General features: G+C 41.2%; 1 long non-coding RNA gene across 1 annotated transcript in view; it reads left to right on the forward strand.

Moving 5' to 3' along the window:
* The first annotated feature begins 412 nt into the window (after nt 1-412).
* LOC140727323 (uncharacterized) overlaps nt 413-18,961 on the forward strand; it is a 114,030-nt gene continuing 95,481 nt past the window's right edge. Inside the window, exon 1 of the long non-coding RNA XR_012098826.1 lies at nt 413-477. This is a non-coding gene — a long non-coding RNA (uncharacterized lncRNA). The remainder of the gene's footprint in view (nt 478-18,961) is intronic.

Consider the following 18,961-nt stretch of genomic DNA (forward strand, 5'->3'; position numbering starts at 1 on the left):
AGGTGCTTCATGCATATAATGTGTAAATCTCAATTGCAGATGGTGATATTTTGATGTACAGTAATATTTCAATGCATTTTATCGTACCTGAAAAATTATAAAAAGAACAATTTTGTGCAATTGATTAATACAGAGCCTATTGTAAAATAAGCAACATTTTTTGACAATTATTCATAATACCATTGCAAATGCTTGTGAAATATATTTATCACTCTGTGTTACACGAGAGCAGCTGTGTGCCTTTATCTGCAGTCAGAGATGTATAAACTCCAAATACCCAAGGTAATCTGTATCATGCTAATGTTGCTATGGTGATAGTTTTCATGGCTTTGCTGTGTTATCTTAAAAGTGGGTTATAAATAATTAAGTATGCCAATGCTGCGTCCCTTGGTCTCATTTAATTGTTACAGTCAGTGTACAGAGGAACAGTACAACAGCATGAAGCAAGCAGATGAATCAGCACATAACACACCATGGGTAAGCTGATACATACTGTACTGTTTGGTATTTGGGGCTCTATAAGTGATTAATTAACTATTTAATGCCTCTTTCTGAAAACGTGATGGTCCCCCTTTCAGATTCTCTTGCCCTGTCCTTTCATGAGCCACAAAGTCTGATTGTTAATTGGCAATGGCATAGTTCCCAGGAATCCATTGATAATGAAGATTACATTGAGTTTTAAGCTCCAGGAACTGGGTGAATGACTTACACTCTGGTTTTATTGTTGAGGGTAATTGGCCTCCAACTGGCACTTCTCATGAAGACATGATGGAGATAGAGAACTCAGGGAATGAGAGACTTGCACATCTCAATGTACTGGTTTTGTTTATTTGTATTTTATACACATGGATTTTCAGCCTAGTGTCCGGTCAAAGAAGAATCTGTGTCTCAAAATAAAATTATATAGCACTATTGTAGCTGCTGTTTCTTTAATAATAAAGATTTGCATATATATGGCAAAGCTAAAGAGAACCAGGACATATTTTTTGCTCATATTCTTCACATTTTATAAAGACAACCCAAATTAAAGAGGTAATGTTTTCACATTACATCATTCCAGGGACATCTAAAACTGGAAACTTGGCATTACTTTGTGCTTGACTTGTTCACTTCCTAATGCTTTTGTTTCACAAAAAGAGAATAATTTTGCTGATCTGAAACAGCCAAGGTGATTTATGATTGATTATGGCTATTATTGGGAGAAAGTAATTTTAATATATTAAAAATTATGATGAATTTTCAAATAATGAATTAAATTGAATTGAATTAACTTTATTTCTTACATCCTTCACATACATGAGGAGTAAAAATCTTTATGTTATGCCTCTGTCTAAATGTGCAATGTGCAATTTATAGTAATTTGTAATAAATAGTATGTACAGTAAGATATACAACATAACAATCAATATACCTTAGAAATACAACTGTGTCAGTGTGAATTAATCAGTCTGGTGACCTGGTGGAAGAAGCTGTCCTGGAGCCTGTTGGTCCTGGCTTTAATGGTATTTCCTGAATGGTAGCAGCTGGAACAGTTTGTAAACACGAGGAGATCTGCAGATGCTGGAAATTCAAACAACACACACAAAATGCTGGTGGAACACAGCAGGCCAGGCAGCATCTATAAGGAAAAGCACTGTTGACGTTTCAGGCCGAGACCCTTTGTCAGAAACAGTTTGTGGTTGGGATGACTCGGGTCCCCAATGATCCTTTGGGCCTTTTTTACATACCTGTCACTGTAAATGCCCTGAATAGTGGGAAATTCATATCTACTGATGTGCTGGACTGTCTGCACCACTCTCTGCAGAGTCCTGCGATTGAGGGAAGTACAGCTCCCATATCAGGCAGTGATGCAGACAGTTAGGATGCTCTCAATTGTCCCACTGTAGACAGTCCATAGGATTTGGAGACTCATGCCAAACTTCTTCAACCGTCTGAGTTTGTGCTTTTTTCACAGCTGGTATGTACAGACCAGATGAGATCTTCAGTGCCATCCTATTGGAAACAGCCATCCGAACCTAGCTTTCAATTTATGAACAGATGTCCATTTTTCCAAAGATGACATTTATGTGTTAATAGCAGATTCTAAATTATTGGAACCAAAACGGAAACATTCATAAGGAAGTATATCAAAGCAACACAGACAAAATTCTGGAAGAACTCAGCAGGTCAGGCCGCAACTGTGAAAATGAAATAACAATCAAGAATTCGGGCCAAGTCCCTTCATTGCAACCCTCAGGGATTATTCATGTAATCCCAACATCCCAACCTTGCCACATTCAGCTGCCCACAATCAAAATAAAACTTTGCACAGAGACATTTATGGAATAGAATACATCCAGCAGCTACACTGAGAATACCACAAACCCATACTCCTCCCAGAAAATTGAATTTTCCTCTGCCATAACTATGTATCCTTCACTCTAATGATGCAATGATATTTACCTCAAACATGTCAAAGACTGAGTGTTGTCAAAGCCTCTGATTAAAAAGCCACACAGATGTCTCTAGAAATTTGCATATGATGCTTATTCACTTCAAAATATGGCGGAGTACTGTACCATTGTACTTCCCATTTAATTGCATTGTTTTAATTGTTTATTAGCTTTTTATAAATTATTATTGAGATTTAGCATGGAATAGGCCCTTTGGGCCCTTTCAGCTGCACTGCCCAGCAACCCCTGATTTAATCCTAGTCCAATCACAGGATAATTTACAATAACCAATTGACCTACCAACCGGTATGTTTTTGGATTGCAGGAGGAAACTGGAGCACCGGGAGTAAACTCATGTGGTCACAGGGAGAATGTATAAACTCCTTACAGGCAGCAGTGGGAACTGAACCTGGGTTGCCTCTACTGTAAAGCATTGTGCTAAATGCTATGTTACCGTGCCGTCACATGGGCATCAAAAATTTGTTTCTAACAAGAAAAGCAAAATAACTGTGATTGGACAAAAGCACAATTAGGCCATAGGGAAGAGCAACTCCATCAAAGATTTAATGATCTCACCCAATTTGGGAAGGAGTTTCTTGTGGCTGCATGGTTCAGTGAAAATTCGATTTGGAGCTTCAGTTTTTGTTTCTGTTCTTTAGCATTCCTCTAAATAAATAAATAATGTCATCAGTTTCCCATCTGAATCTGCATAATTCAAATCAATACTTCACTGAAGTATCTCCTCTATTATAGAATTGAGACTTAGTGCATTGACCTTTGGGTCAAAAGTAGGATATTACTGAAAGAGTTAGGGTATAATTAAGTTCAATTTATAAATTCTTTAGGCAAACACGAGGAAATCTGCAGATGCTGGAAATTCAAGCAACACACACAAAATGCTGGTGAAATGCAGCAGGTCAGGCAGCATCTATAGGGAGAAGTGCTGTCGACGTTTCGGAACATCGACTGTGCTTCTCCCTATCGATGCGGCCTGACCTGCTGCGTTCTACCAGCGTTCTGTGTGTGTTGCTATAAATTCTTTATCTAACTTTACTATCGGCTAACTTAGCCAACACATTCAGATTATTGTTGGTTGGACTCAGCAGATGGAAATTGCATTATTTCTGCTGGTACCTGATCGTATTCAGAGCTCAACCACTTTTCTAACAAAGCATATTTGAATCCTTGTTATTAAATAAAAGGATTATCATTCAACTAATCACCTTATGTCTTAATAAGAAGACATCAAAGATTACATTAAGACGAACTTGCCTCTTACTTTGTTGTCACCTGGAAACCTCTTCGTAAGATTTTACTGTTCTGCATTAAGTCAGAAATAATGCTTAAGGTTAAACTGGCTTCTGTAGGAATCTAGTGAACAGAAACTTGTGCCAATGTGTGAGCAGCAATGGCTTTTAGTGAATGTATCTCAGAAGTGGTATAACTGCTGAACAAAATTAGCACAGAAAGTGTTCCAGTTGTGTAACTCAGTAGTGTGCAGATTTCCTTAGAAAATGTAGGAAAATGGCTAACCTGCGTAATAGATATGCTGAAACTTTCTGGAAAAAAACTTGTGTTAATAATAATTAATAATATTTATAGTACAAATCTTTTTTATTATTAATTTAGAGCTTGAATTTATCAACAGAAATGAAAGGTAAGTCACTGATTTCCATCGCTTCACTTGGTTGGCTGTGTTTCAAGTGTACTGTAAATCTAAATATTGCTAAAGAACATCAGCTTAAGCCGATACACACACAACAATTAGTCATTTTATAGTGCAGAGAAAGCTCTAAGGCATGCAAAACTGGCACTGGTGAACTTAAAAGTTACAGTAGTGTCAAAAACACAAGAGGTTCTGCAGATACAAGAAGTTTTGAGCAGCACAGAAAATGCTTGCGGAACTCAACATGTCAGGTAGCATCTATGGAGAGGAGTAAACAGTCACTGTTTCAGACTGAGACATCTGATGAAGGGTCTTGGCCCAAAACATCAACGACTTATTCCTCTCCATAGATGCTGTATGATTTGCTGAGTTCCTTCAGCATCTTGTGAGTGTTACAGTATTAAAGATGTGACATACAGTATATCTTCTTAGATTACACTCCCACAAGTTTTTAATTTTTCTTTATTTCATTTTTATTTCCCGTATTTAAAAGACAGTTATAATTTTACTTCTTAAATCATAAGAAGCAAGACAGAATATTTTTTTTCATAAAAGACTTAGAGATATGTTGTAGTTTAGATAAATTAGCTTCAGGGAATTCAATGTGATTGAATTCACTGCTTTTCCAATTAACTGTGTTCCTATTACAATAAAAGACAGTAACATAAAACTAGCATGTTAAATGATCACTTTAGTTGCCAGTAATAATTTTGATTACATTATTCCTTTGAATCTAACAATAAAATTTGTTGTCACTTATAATATTACTAAAAAAGAAAATGCTCAAACTTAGGAATAGAATTTCAATCATACATACAACTATGTGCTAAAATGGTGGCCCTTAGTGAACTCACAGACCCAATATCATGCACCTGTGTACGAATTTGTGTTCTTAAGCAACATCATTCAGAAACTTCTTTACATTAGCATTACAACAATCATGAGTAATTTCAGGGTCCTGCAGAGCAGCACAATTTCATCATTACTGATAAATCGGAACTGAACTCCACCCTGCACTTAGCTGGGCTTGATCTGGACAATTCTCTTTCTACGCAATGCAATTAGACAACAGGGTTAGATCTTAGAGCGCATAACTATGAGCATATCCTTGAACATGGACTGTTTTCAGCCTTTGACAGGAAGTAAGGCTAGAAGCTCATACTCACCTCCTGTCAAAATCATTATCCAACATTTGTAAATGTTTCTGATATTCAGAAATATTAAGAACTATTATAATTGCTGTAAATAATGTGTGTATCTACTAACCATCTAATGTTTGCACATCCCAACAACATAATTAAGTCATTTTCAATACTGTTATGACCGCAGCCCCCTCCTTTGTGAGATTCGCAAGTGTCATGCCCGCAGCCCCCTCCTTTGCGAGAATCGCAAGAGCAATAAAGGGAGGGTGAGTCAGTGGACCCAGGAAATGAGAGAGGGACGTGCAAGATGCCACGTCCCCGGCGATGTAAAATCCCGGGACATATCCATTGTTTCTTGGAGACATCTTTGTGGATTGCAATCCTATACTACGTGACAGCCTTCAGGGCAAAGTGGGCTGAGTGACGAGGAGAGATTGCATCATCCACCAACCTGATTGACATCTTCAATCCTGCCAGTCAGGATAAAAGAGGGGCTGTAGGAACAGCCCCCTCAGACGCACCAGAAGACATGCTAGCGATCCCGTAATAGCAGGCAGCCATTTGGAGGAAGCCACATGCGTTCGGTTCCCTTGCCTGGGAGCCGGTGGCTGGTACCACAGAAACGATTTTCTTGAACTAACAACGGGGAACCAACTCCCCCGACTCAACAGATTGGCCTCATCAAAAGACCCGGGCAAGTTTCTTTTCTCACAAATCTCTCTCTCTCTCCAACAAGTGAAAACCCAGTGGTCCCCAAAAACCAGAAGCCTGCAGGAACTGAGTGACTTTTATATTTTCAACGGACAATATATTACCCCCTAGACAAACGATAGAGCTATTTCTTATTGATGATTATTACTATACCCGCGCTTTTAGACTGAGTATTGATGACGTATATTATCTGAATGTTTGTATTAACCTTATTTTTGTGCCCCTTTATAAATAAAGACTTTTAAAAATAGTACCATCAGACTTTAACGGACCTCTCTATCTTTGCTGGTAAGTGACCCAGTTACGGGGTACGTAACAATACTTACACATTATCTCATACCATACAGCAGGGTTTTTCAATCGTGGTTCCACGAAAGGTTGTGCTTTAGACAAATAAACATCGATTTTTGAACTTTGCGCAATGTGTGATGCTAGCGCTCGCAGTGGTGGACAGTGATTGAGCAGCCCCGTTAGTAATCCCGTTAGGGGTCTCTCAGCCCAGTATGGCAGTGCACAGAAGGACTGTGCTTATACTCAGTCTTTGACATGAGATAGGAGAAGCGGTTGATAATTGATGAGTGCTGTATTGCACGGAGGAGAGGACGGAAGGCTGTTGAAGAATGTGAAATGCATTTTCCAAACATTTTATAGACTCGCCCAACTTAGGCTGTGCTGTCAGCCTCTCCCTCCTGAAATACTTTCTCCAACTTCCCCTTACACACCACTGATTGACTTGTGAGAGCAAACTACCAGTGCAGTAGAAAATTGGAGAGAAAGTTTCATCCTAGAGATGATCCAGAGTGCTGATTTTTGAAGAGGAGGTGTGAGATGGAAGAGGAGGATTCTAGGTGTGGGCCTATGGACAATTCTGATGAGGATAATGATGAAGAATTACAATCTTCAGAGTCATTTCACCGCACTAGTGCAACAACGGACACAAAAAAGTCTGTCTTTTTTAAACTATAGAAGTTTATTTACACAACAAATACACAAAGTACAAACATTATGTATTTACAAGACAGTGAATAAATTCAAAAAAAAATATGATTACTATTGTCTATGGAACAGTTAATTCTCCGGGAGGAGGGCACCGCTTCTGGAAATCCCCCACTGTACCCACAGGACTCATCATGCTCCCTCTCCAAGGACAGCTGGGCACAAAGAGGGGCAGGCAGTTGGCCCTGGCAGAGCCACCTAGACCCATGAATGGCCAACTTGACCAGGCCCAGGAGCAAACCCACCAGTAGATCCTCCTCGCAACCCAACCCCTTCTGTACTGGGTGCCCGTTTATGAGGAGTGCAGGGCTGAAATGCAACCAGAACCTGAGCAGCCCCTTCAGATACTCAGACAGGGGCTGCAACCTCTCACACTCCAGAAAGCATGGGACACTGACTCCTCCCGGCCACGGAATGGACAGGTGGACAGGGTGTCAGTGAACCTGCTTAGGAACCTGTTGCACGGCACTGACCTGCAACACCTTCCATTCTGGGTTCCCAACATACAGGGGAAGGACCCCTGCATAAAGAGATTTCCACTGGGGACCTCCTCCTCTAAGGCAAGGCCAGTTGGCAGACGAAGGCAAGGAAGTGACGGGTGTGTAGGAGCAGCCCACAGAAGAAACACTTTGGAGCATCACAGACAGACACGGTGGGCATCCCTGTCAGATGGCTCGCATCGTGTGGGACCCTCTCCCATGTGGTATCCCAGGGCCTGGGTCCGACGAGCCCCTCCGGCCCATCAGATGGTGCTGCAGCTGAAACCTCTCCACCTCCCTGAGCTCCCTCGTTACCCATCGTGATAGGATGGGGACCAGTCCCCCTCACAGCAGAGCACTGTCCCCCACCAGTGCCGGAGCACCCTGTCTGGATGAGACTAGACCTCAACCCCTCAACAGCACTCAGGAAAAGCGAGGCAGTTCCCTCAACGTGCCCTCCTGCAGGCAATGTCTCCGGCGGAGAAAGTGCATTGCCAGCACATGTCATATCAGCATACCAGAGGGTGGTCGCTATACAGGTATCTCTACAGGGTCCTGAAGAAGAGAGCTGCCAGATTTGTGCACACACACACACACCCACACACCAATGACTGACCATCCTCCACAATCAGAAGTCTCAGGACTGGCTGAGAGGATGGTGCAGGAGGGAGGGCTTCAGGTTTTTAGATAATTGGGCTTTGTTCCAGGGAAGGTGGGATCTGTTCCGAAAGGTCGGTTTACACCTGAACTGGAGCGGTACTAACATTCTTGCAGGGAAGTTTGCTAGTGCTTCTTGGGGGGGGGGGGTTCAAACTAAATTTGCAGGGGGCGGGGATCCAGAATGTGAGAGAGGATAGCGAGATGAAGAATAAAGGACAGGTGGGGACTACACGGTTCCGGAATATTAAGTGTGTAGTAGAGAAAGGTGAGGCGGAACAAGTGATAAGGAGGACACATGTACAGAGGGATGGTCTGATGGAACATGGAGTTAAATGTGCAGAAGGAATAAGTAAATTTAGGAAGGACAACAAAATTCAAGGGGCGTATAGCCCGATGGGAGTTCGGGGAGCTGGGTTAAGCACAATAGGCAGCGATTCAAACAGAAAGAGGAGAAATGGGCTAAAAATTCTATATCTGAATGCACGAAGTGTCAGAAACAAGGCGGATGAGCTTGAAGCCCAGGTACAAATGGGTAACTATGATGTTGTTGGGATAACGGAGACATGGCTGCAGGGAGATCAGACCTGGGAAATGAATGTACAAGGGTAAACGCGCTATCGTAGGGACAGAAATGTGGGCAGGGGGGTGAGGTGGCCCTGTTGGTGAGGAATGAGATTCAGTCCTTTGCAAAGGGGGACATAGGATCAGGAGAAGTAGAGTCTGTGTGGATAGAACTGAGGAACAGTAAGGGCAAAAGGACTCTAATGGGTGTTGTCTACAGGCCACCAAACAGTAGCATGGATATTGGGTGCAAGTTGAATAGGGAGTTAACATTGGCATGTGGCAGTAATGTCGCAGTAGTTATGGGGGATTTCAACATGCAGGTGAACTGGGAGAATCAGGTTGGTGCTGGACCCCAGGATAGGGAGTTTGTAGAGTGCCTACAGGATGCATTCTTGGAACAGCTTGTACGAGAGCCGACCTGGGACAAGGCTATTCTGGATTTACTGTTATGTAATGAACAGGATTTGATAAGCGATCTTGAAGAAAAGGAGCCATTAGGAGGTAGTGATCATAATATGATAAGTTTTTATCTGCAATTTGAGAAGGATAAGGGCAGCTCGGAGGTGTCAGTGTTCCAGTTGAACAGGGGAAACTATGGAGCCATGAGGGAGGAGCTGGCCAAAGTTAACTGGACGGATATCCGAGCAGAAAAGACAGTGGAACAGCAATGGCAGGTATTCTTGGGAATAATGCAAAAGGTGCAAAATCAGTTCATCCCTCGGAGAAGGAAGGATTCAAAGGGGGGAAAGGGGCCACAGTTGTTGACAAAGGAAGTCAGAGATTGCATAGTATTAAAAAAAAGGAAGTATGACAGAGCTAAGTTGAGTGGGAGGAGAGAGGATTGGGAAATTTTTAAGGAACAACTGAACTTAACTAAAAAGGCAATACGGGGAGAAAAAATGAGGTACGAACGCAAGCTAGCCAGGAATATAAAGAAGGATAGCAAAAGCTTTTTGCTTTTTTAGGTATGTGAAGAGAAAAAAGATAGTTAAGAACAATGTTGGGCCCTTGGAGAATGAATTGGGTGAAATTGTTATGGGAAACAGAGAAATGGCAGAAGAATTTAATAAGTACTTTAGATCTGTCTTCACTAAGGAAGACACAAGCAATCTCCCAGATGTATGGATGGGCCAAGGACATAGGGTAACTGAGGAAATGAAACAGATTGACATTAGGAAGGAAACAGTGATGAGTAGACTGATGGGACTGAAGGCTGATAAATCCCCAGGTCCAGATGGTCTGCATCCTAGGGTACTAAAGGAGCTGGCTCTGGAAATTGCGAATGCATTGGTAATCATTTTCCAATGTTCCTTAGATTCAGGATCAGTTCCTGAGGATAGGAGAATGGCTAATGTTATCCCACTTTTTAAGAAAGGAGGGAGGGAGAAAACAGAGAACTATCGACCTGTCAGCCTGACATCGGTGGTGGGGAAGATGCTAGAGTTCATTATTAAGGATGAAATAGTGGCATATCTAGATAGCAGTGATAGGATTGGGCCAAGCCAGCATGGATTTACTAAGGGTAAATCATGCTTGACTAATCTATTGGAGTTTTTCGAGGATGTAACCAGGAAGTTAAACAAGGGAGATCAGTGGATGTAGTGTACCTTGATTTTCAGAAGGCATTTGATAAGGTCCCACATAGGAGATTGGTGGGTAAAATCAAAGCTCATGGCATTGGGGGGAAGATATTGACATGGATAGAAAACTGGTTGGCAGATAGAAAGCAAAGGGTAATGGTGAATGGGTGTTTCTTGGAATGGCAGGTGGTGACTAGTGGGGTGCCACAGGGCTCGGTATTGGGACCACAGATGTTTATGATTTACGTCAACGATTTAGATGAAGGCATTGAGAATAACATCAGCAAGTTTGCTGATGATACTAAGCTGGGTGGCAGTGTGACATGTGATGAGGATGTTAGGAGAATTCAGGGTGACTTGGATAGGCTGGGTGAGTGGGCAGATACTTGGCAGATGACGTTTAATGTGAATAAGTGTGAGGTTATCCACTTTGGGAGTAAGAACAGGAAGGCAGATTATTATCTGAATGGTGTAAAGTTAGGTAAGGGAGAAATACAAAGAGATCTAGGAGTCCTTGTTCATCAGTCACTGAAGGTGAATGAGCAAGTGCAGCAGGCAGTGAAGAAGGCTAATGGAATGCTGGCCTTTATTACAAAGAGAATTGAGTACAAGCGCAAGGAAATCCTCTTGCATTTGTACAGCGCCCTGGTGAGACCACACCTGGAGTATTGTGTACAGTTTTGGTCTCCAGGGTTAAGGAAGGACATCCTGGCTGTAGAGGAAGTGCAGCGTAGATTCACAAGGTTAATTCCTGGGATGTCTGGACTGTCTTACGCAGAGAGGTTAGAGAGACTGGGCTTGTACACGCTGGAATTAAGGAGATTGAGAGGGGATCTGATTGCAACATATAAGATTATTAAGGGATTGGACAAGATAGAGGCAGGAAATATGTTCCAGATGCTGGGAGAGTCCGGTACCAGAGGGCATGGTTTGAGAATAAGGGGTAGGTCATTTAGGACAGAGTTAAGGAAAAACTACTTCTACCAGAGAGTTGTGGGGGTCTGGAATGCACTGCCTCGGAAGGCAGTGGAGGCCAATTCTCTGGATGCTTTCAAGAAGGAGCTAGATAGGTATCTTATGGACAGGGGAATCAAGGGATATGGGGACAAGGCAGGAACCGGGTATTGATAGTAGATGATCAGCCATGATCTCAAAATGGCGGTGCAGGCTCGAAGGGCCGAATGGTCTACTTCTGCACCTATTATCTATTGTCTATTGTCTATTGACTGCAGTGGAGATCTAATGCCTCCTATTGCCCCAGAAGAAGTCCAGCAGCCTCTTCTGGGTCCTGGAGACAAAATCAGTTGGTGGGACTAAAGTAATCATCTGTTACCATATCTTTAGAACGAAAGCTACTTCTCAATGGGTTTTGCATGGGGTGGTGACCCAAGTTGTCCTGTTCCATTGTGCCGAGTCTGTGGCAAAGAACGTACAAATGTAGCAATGGCTCCAGTAAAGCTGAAAAGATGTTTAACTACAAATCACAACCATATGACATGTAAAGTGCTGATTATTTTGTACGACTATTGGAATCTCAAAACAGATTAAAGCTTTTGAAAAAATGTCACAGTCAGTTAAAAAAAAAGCTCAGGAAGCAAGTTATTTAGTAGCTTTAAGACCAGTTCACTCAAGAATGTTTAAAAATCTGTGAAAACCAGGACAAGGAACACACCAGCCTGTTGCTACGTACAGAAATCTGGTGGTTTAGCAGGGGTAGCATTCTCAACAGGGCGTTTGAGCTGAAAGGTGAGTTGCAGGAATACTTTCAAGAAAATAGAAGGCCAGATTTTGCTGAATGCTTTGAAGATGAAGAATGGCTGAAGAAACTAGCTTACTGAACAGACATTTTTCATCATTGGAACCAGTTGAACAAGTCTCTGCAAGGCCCTGGAGAAAATGTTTTGACTTCAAGTGACTAGATTTTTGGATTTAAACAGAAACTGAATCTTTGGAAAAATCATACTGCAAAAGGAAATCTTGAAAAGTTTCCACTGCTGCTTGGGCTTGAGAGCAAGGAAGGATATCAGAAAGTCTTGAATCTTATCGAAAACCACCTGGAAGAACTGCAGAACAAAATTGAACAGTACTTTTTTCCCTTTCAACACAAGTGTATGACTGGGTGAGGGACCCTTTCTCTGAATCTTCTGTTTAGCTTGAGAACTTGACTTTGAGAAAAGAGGAAGAAATTGTTGAGCTGCACTCTGACCATGCACTCAACATGATAATTACGGACATGCCCCTGGACAAGTTCTGGATTTCTGTGAAAGAAGAGTATCTTGCCATTCATAGGAAAGCAATGAAAACTTTGTTGCAGTTTTCAACTTCTTACATGTGTGAGCAAGATTTTTCTTGTTTAACAAGCATCTTGAACAAGGATAGAAATCGTCTCATTTCAGTTAAAAGTGAAATCCGTGTGTGCTTATCTAAAGTTTGACCCAGAATTTTGAAATTTATTATGTTTGCCTTATGAGTTTTAAAAATTTATGAAAGAGAGAAAGAGTAATTTCAAGAAAGGTAAGCTAAGCTTAATTATCTGATTTTTCAAGAAACAGTTGTTAAAAATTCATTCTCTACTCAAAAGAACATCGATAATTATTTTTGAATTATTATATCTACAACTTACTAATCACACTAACATTCTGTGAGCTCTTTATGCAGGGGTTCCCTAAGAACTAAAAATTATTTTAAGGGCTCCTCCAGGGCAAAAAGGTTGAGAAAGGCTGCCATACAGATACTTCCACCTATGAAAGTACTTTACATGGGCCTGTTGTCACACATTCAGTACTGTTTCACTTTTTCCTCCTTTGCGGGAGAACCATCACACATATACTGACTGCAGCACCTGACTAAATTGAGCTGACAAGGGGATGTAGGCCATTTCATAATAATAATGATATGAACCATGAACTTCACAATGTCTGAGATCATTCAAGGTGAAGATGTGTTTATCTGATACTTCCTATACCTACTTCTATCTCATCCCACTCTCTCAGTTTATAAGGGTTAGTTGGCTAACAAGTGCTCACTCTCCCACAACTTCTTCTCCAGTAGTGTACCCCTTCACCATGATCTATCCTTGTGCCATTTCCATTTGTCAGGATTCCAAGAAATACCATCTGCAAAGGTCCCAGCTGATGAGCTTTTATATACAGAAGAAAAATAAAACAGCACTTCATTCCATCTTGCATTTCCACCCACAGGCTTAGATCCTGACATAATCCAGGTCAACGTAAAACTGATATCTGTGGGTGGTGAGCTACCATCCCCCAGCCCAAGAATAATAAATAGCTTATGTGCCAGCTCCCTAGAGGAGGATTCCACAGGTAATTTATTTTAGAGGAATGTAATTATTGTTACAATTGGACTGCATTTGGATAAAAGCTAATGTTGACAGCTTTGATCTGTATGCTGGATTGTGTCAGTGTGAGATACCAACAATCTCAGCATCAATCTTGTATACAGCTTTTTTTTAATGCACATCTGTAAAGTACAGGTATCATTATGGAAATTCTGATATCTAGTAGTTAAAATCATCTTGTTGGTCTAGCTATCACCATTGTTTTGAGAGCCTCATAAGGATCAGTTAATCTGTACTCCAGCAGGGTAATTGAAATGCTGATTCACTTCGTGACTACAACCTCCTCCTCTGCAAGTGAGCAACCACCCATCCATCAGTTCAGTTGAACCACAGGAAAAGTAATGTCTAAAAATAGTAAGGAAAGCAATGGGAAAAATGGGATACTAAGGAAGACTGGGAAGCCCATTCTGTAAAAGGGCTGGATGGTTTGGAGTTTGTAAAATGTGTGCAGGATAGTTTTTTGCAGCAATACATAGAGGTACCGACTAGAGAAGGGGCAGTTTTGGATCTCCTGTTAGGGAATGAGATAGGTCAAGGGATGGAGGTATGTGTTGGGGAGCACTTCGGGCCAGCGATCACAATGCCATTAGTTTCAATATAATTATGGAGAAGGATAGGACTGGACCCAGGGTTGAGATTTTTGATTGGAGAAAGGTTAACTTTGAGGAGATGCGAAAGGACTTAGAAGGAGTGGATTGGGACAATTTGTTTTATGGGAAGGATGTAATAGAGAAATGGAGGTCATTTAAAGGTGAAATTTTGAGGGTACAGAATCTCTATGCTCCTGTTAGGTTGAAAGTAAAGGTTAAAAGTTTGAGAGCGCCATGGTTTTCAAGGGATATTGGAAACTTGGTTCGGAAAAAGAGGGAGATCTATAATAAATATAGGAAGCATGGAGTAAATGAGGTGCTCAAAGAATATAAAGAATGTAAAACGAATCTTAAGAAAGCAATTAGAAAAGCTAAAAGAAGATACGAGGTTGATTTGGCAAGTAAGGTGAAAATAAATCTGAAGGGTTTCTACAGGTATATTAATAGCAAAAGGATAGTGAGGGATAAAATTGGTCCCTTAGAGAATCAGAGTGGACAGCTATGTGTGGAGCTGAAAGAGATGGGGGAGATTTTGAAAAATTTCTTTTCTTTGGTATTCACTAAGGAGAAGGATATTGAATTGTGTAAGGTAAGGGAAACAAGTAGGGAAGTTATGGAAACTATGACAATTAAAGAGGAGGAAGTACTGGTACTTTTAAGGAATATAAAAATGGATAAACCTCTGGGTCCTGACAGGATATTCCATAGGACCTTGAGGAAAGTTGTTGTAGAAATAGCAGGGGCTCTGACAGAAATATTTCAAATGTCATTAGAAACGGGGATGGTGCCAGAGGATTGGCGTATTGCTCATGTGGTTCCATTGTTTAAAAAGGGTTCTAAGAGTAAACCTAGCAATTATAGGCCTGTCAGTTTGACGTCAGTGGTGGGTAAATTAATGGAAAGTATTCTTAGAGATGGTATATATAATTATCTGGATAGACAGGGTCTGATTAGGAATAGTCAGCATGGATTTGTGTGTGGAAGGTCATGTTTGACAAATCTTATTGAATTTTTTGAAGAGATTACGAGGAAAGTTGACGAGGGTAAAGCAGTGGATGTTGTCTATATGGAATTCAGTAAGGCCATTGACAAGGTTCCGCACAGAAGGTTAGTTAAGAAGGTTCAATCATTAGGTATTAATATTGAAGTAGTAAAATGGATTCAATAGTGGCTGGATGGGAGATGCCAGAGAGTAGTGGTGGATAACTGTTTGTCGTGTTGGAGGCCGGTGACTAGTGGTGTGCCTCAGGGATCTGTGTTGGGTCCAATGTTGTTTGTCATATACATTAATGATCTAGATGATGGGGTGGTAAATTGGATTAGTAAGTATGCACATGATACTAAAGTAGGTGGCATTGTGGATAATAGCTTGCAGAGAGATTTAGGCCAGTTAGAAGAGTGGGCTGAATGATGGCAGATGGAGTTTAATGCTGATAAGTATGAGGTGCTACATTTTGGTAGGAATAATCCAAATAGGACATACATCGTAAATGGTAGGGCATTGAAGAATGCAGTAGAACAGAGTGATCTAAGAATAATGGTGCATAGTTCCCTGAAGGTGGAATCTCACGTGGATAGGGTGGTGAAGAAAGCTTTTGGTATGCTGGCCTTTATAAATCAGAGCATTGAGTATAGGAGTTGGGATGTAATGTTAAAATTGTACAAAGCATTGGTAAGGCCGAATTTGGAGTATTGTGTACAGTTCTGGTCACCAAATTATAGGAAAGATATCAACAAAATAGAGACAGTACAGAGAAGATTTACTAGAATGTTACCTGGGTTTCAGCACCTAAGTTACAGGGAAAGGCTGAACAAGTTAGGTCTTTATTCTTTGGAGCGTAGAAGGTTGAGGGGGGACGATAGAGGTATTTAAAATAATGAGGGGGATTGATCGAGTTGACATGGATAGGCTTTTTCCATTGAGAGTAGGGGAGATTCAAACAAGAGGACATGATTTGCGAGTTAGGGGGCAAAAGTTTAAGGGAAACACGAGGGGGAATTTCTTTACTCAGAGAGTGGTAGCTATGTGGAACGAGCTTCCAGTAGAAGTAGTGGAGGCAGGTTCGGTATTGTCATTTAAAATAAAATTGGATAGGTATATGGAGAGAAAAGGAATGGAGGGTTATGGGCTGAGTGCGGGCCAGTGGGACTAGGTGAGTGTAAGCATCGGCATGGACTAGAAGTGCTGAGATGGCCTGTTTCTGTGCTGTATTTGTTATATGGTTATATGATTATTTTTACTGATCCTCGAAGTGTAATTTGATTGTTGTATTGATTTTCTTAATTCTGAAGGGTACTGAATAACCAGTGGGGAAGGGGTGTTGGGGGAGGAGTGGTAGTTTGACAGCATGCCAACTATACAATGATGGGGTTCAGTGTTTTTCTTTATCTGTTATCAGTCAAAGCCAGTGGGTGTTGTTGGGATGTCAGTGATTGAAGATTGACTTGTGGAGAAGGATCTCTGACAGTGCTGTACTGTGGACAGCTCCAGCACTGGTAATGTGTGAACATGCAGGAATGTGAAGGTAGATTTGCTCATGTTTAGTGTGCCTTTTGAGATGTGGATCAACTTGCAGCCCCACATATGTACAATGTGCCCTATTCCATCTTGATTTGAACCAATGAATTGCTCAAAGCCTTTGGGGGTTCTGAGATAATCCAATCTGGACCTATGGTGCAGTGCAAACCTTGGTACACATTATAAATGAATGGCCGCTGACCAAATTCAACAGCGGGCTCTGTGACCTACAACTGGTAACCAAAAATTCTGTTACTTGGCTTAGAATACACACAGCTGTTAAATTAATTCCATTTGTGTTGTGCTCCAGTTGAGATGGCTTTTGAATAAAATCCTATTCAATGGCAAACTGCAAAATATTTTTATTTGAATTCCACTTATGAACACTTGAGCAACCACTAAATTTATGTGAGCCGAAATTGTTCCACAGTACAGTGTTGTCAGAGTTCCTTCAACACAAGCACTGATGTGAATCTGGGTGGTCTCCTCACTATCTTCAATAACACTAATGCTTAATTATTCCTCATATCCCAGCAACACTCACCCGCTATGACTGACAATTTATTTGCAGATAATTGTTGCATTTTTTGGCAGAATTTTGAAATATCTTAACAACTTTCAGCAAAGATAATTGATGATACAATTTCGTGCTAGATTAGTTGTGAAGCAGGAAAGCTTCAAATTGCACCTGAGGTTTGCAAATTCATGAACATCGATTTTATCTTTATGATGGATTTTAATGAAGACACTTGGTTTGGACCACTCTCAGCCTTAGTTTAATAATCTTGTCATGCACATGCTGAAGAAAATCAGATAATGATATAGATATGGGATGTTGGTCTAGTTGAAAACAATTATCATTTTAATGCGAAGTTCCAGATACAGTGCCTTGCAAAAGTATTCGGCCCCCAACCCTTTGTTCACATAAATGAATATCCTATGGTATCATGATCAACTTAACTGAGAATTTTTATTTATGTATCACTTGTTGCTTTTTTCACAGTAGAGCCCCCAAAAACACGGGGAATATTGTAAAGTATGAAAAACGAAAAATTCAAAACTGAAATGTAGCGGTTCAAAAGTATTCATTTCCCTTTGCTTAGTACTTAGTTGAACCCCCTCTTGCAGCTACTACAGGCAGTGGTCATTTTGAATAAGTCTCTATTAGCTTTGCAGAAAATGATGGAGCAATATTTTCCCTTCCTCCTTGCAAAATCACTCAAGCTGTGCCAGGGATTTAGTAAGGGAGTGGCAGTGACTTGAGGTCTTACCAGAGGTGTTCAATTGGATTAAGATCAGGACTCTGATGGGCCACTCAAAGACTGATTTTCTTCATTGAAGCCACTTCATGATTGTTCTGGCAGTGTGCTTTGGATTATTGTCCTGCTGAAAGATGGGCTTTCTCCCCATTGTGACGGATTTTTATCCCGGATCTCTCAGTATTTAACAGCATTCATCTTCCCATCAATCCTGACCAGATTTCCAGTCCCTGCTGCTGAAAAACATCCCCATAGCATAATGCTACCTCCACCATACTTTAGAGTAGGAATGGTCTTAACTGGCTCACCTGGCTAAGGCACCGGTGACCCTTGTTTCCATCCAAGGGGTCAGTATGGACATGGTGGAGGATTACAAATACCTGGAGATACGAATTGATGATAAACTGGACTGGTCAAAGAACACTGAGGCTATCTACAAGAAGGGGCAAAGCCGTCTCTATCTCCCGAGGAGACTGAGGTCCTTTAACATCTGCCAGACAATGCTGAGGATGTTCTACGAGTCTGTGGTGGCCAGTGCTATCATGTTTGCTGTTGTGTGCTGGGGCAGCAGGCTGAGGGTAGCAGACACCAACAGAATCAACAAACTCATTCGTAAGGCCAGTGATGTTGTGGGGGTGGAACTGGACTCTCTGACGGTGGTGCCTGAAAAGAAGATGCTGTCCAAGTTGCATGCCATCTTGGACAATGACTTCCATCCACTCCATAATGTACTGGTTAGGCACAGGAGTACATTCAGCCAGAAACTCATTCCACCGAGATGTAACACTGAGCATCATAGGAAGTCATTCCTACCTGTGGCCATCAAACTTTACAACTCCTCCCTCGGAATGTCAGACACCCTGAGCCAATAGGCTGGTCCTGGACTTATTTCCACTCGGCATGATTAACTTATTATTATTTAATTACTTATGGTTTTATATTGCTATATTTCTTCACTATTCTTGGTGCGGCTTTAATGAAACCCAGTTTTGCTAGGGATCAATAA

This window comes from Hemitrygon akajei, chromosome 5 (assembly GCF_048418815.1).
Source record: "Hemitrygon akajei chromosome 5, sHemAka1.3, whole genome shotgun sequence".
NCBI lineage: Eukaryota > Metazoa > Chordata > Chondrichthyes > Myliobatiformes > Dasyatidae > Hemitrygon > Hemitrygon akajei.